Here is a 1,747-nt window from a genome sequence, read left to right on the forward strand (position 1 = left end):
GTAGACCAAATGTAGTGCATGGATTTAAACAGAAAATAAACATACACAAATACATAGAATTAGTGCTGGAGAGATGACACAGTGCTTAAGAGCACTTGCTGCTCTTCCAGAAGCCCTGAGTATTCAGTTCCCAGAACCCAGGTCAGGCATTTCACCAGCATCTGTAGCAACAGCTTCAGAGGATACAGCACCCTCTTCTGGCCCCCGTGGGTACATACACTCACAGTTGTATATACCCATTCACAGACACAGTCACACATACATTTAATTAAAATATAATCAAAAGACATATTTTAAAACTTAGCAATAGAGCTTAAATTGCAACTTTATATGTATGATAGTAAAGGAGAGACTTATGGAATTTCCTTTTTCCCCCATTTTGTTTATTATTTTTAATTTTAATTACATTTATTTATTTATTTATTTATTCATTCATTCATTTATTAATGTGCCTGTGCACTATGGCACCTATGTGAGGTCAGAGGATAACTTTTGGGAGTTGGTTCTTTTCTCCTACATAGTCCTAGAGATCAAACTCAGGTCATCAGGCTTGGTGATAAGTGTCTTTACCCACTGAGCCATCTCAGCAGCCCAGGTTTTCCCCATTTTGTATGTAAACACTGAGTCTCATAATTTCAAGCAATTTGTCTAAGAATTTATGTTAGTAAGTAGCCTAGACAGGATTTGGAGGTAGGATTTTTTTCTCTCCTCCTGTTCTCCCCTTCCCCTTTCCTCCCCATCCTTTCCTTCTCTTTCTCCTCAATTCCCTTCCTTCTTGGATATTTTTAGCTAGCATAAAAAATAAATAGGTTTCATTCTTATGTTTTCCTACACATACATCATTGTACTTGTTCATATTCATACCCACCAGTCCTCCCATCTCATCCCCACATCTGATTCCTGGACCTAGGGCATTTTGCTTGATATTTGGTGGTATAATTTGGTCCATTTAACTTAGGAAACTGAGCACAGGAAGAATCCTTTATGAGCATTGTTTTCAGAGAATGACTTTCGAGAAAGAAAAGCTCGCTGGAGGTTTGCCTTCATTAGAGTCCTTGGCTTGGTGAAATATGTCATCTTGAAGCAGCAGATTTCCTGTTGCGATGGAAATGCTCAATTTCTGTTTAGAGCTGGTATTGAATTAAAAAAAAAAAACTACAAGTTTTCTTTCTTACTTTGCTTATTGTATTTCCTGAAAGATAAGATTTAAGCAATTTACCATGCTAAAAACAAAACAAAACAACAACCAAAAGACTATACTTTCAGGGATCATTTCTATAGTTCATTACAACAACAACCAAAAAACATAGGTCCAAAGTAACAGACAACTGTGCTAGTATTTGTCCTGAATATCTAGTATTGAAATGTCTAGAGATATTTTTCTCTAGAAAATATCTGTATTTGTTTATATGTAAATGTACTATATACATGTGTGTACATTTAGAAATTGAGATAGGGTCTTACTGAATCTGGATCTCACTGTTTCAGCCAGGTTGGCTGGCAAGTGACTCCCAAAATCCACCTGTAGCCTGCCTCAACTGCTATAGTTAAAGGCATGCACATCCATGTTCAGCTTTGTACATGTGGTTGGGGGACTTCAATTGGGTCCTTATGCTTACATAGTAAACACTTCCACCCACTAAACTATTGCTCTATTCCTGAAGCAGGAATAGCTTTGATTCATTGGCTCAGCAAGCCTGTAAGAGACTTTTTCTTCCCATGAAGCCTTACAGATCTGTTTCTACTT

At 37.2% G+C, this 1,747-nt stretch overlaps 1 pseudogene; it reads left to right on the forward strand.

Annotated features, from left to right (window-relative positions):
* Nucleotides 1–1,250: 1,250 nt before the first annotated feature.
* LOC118576986 lies at nt 1,251–1,332 on the forward strand (annotated as a pseudogene).
* Nucleotides 1,333–1,747: the final 415 nt, after the last annotated feature.

This window comes from Onychomys torridus, chromosome 1 (assembly GCF_903995425.1).
Source record: "Onychomys torridus chromosome 1, mOncTor1.1, whole genome shotgun sequence".
Classification (NCBI taxonomy): domain Eukaryota; kingdom Metazoa; phylum Chordata; class Mammalia; order Rodentia; family Cricetidae; genus Onychomys; species Onychomys torridus.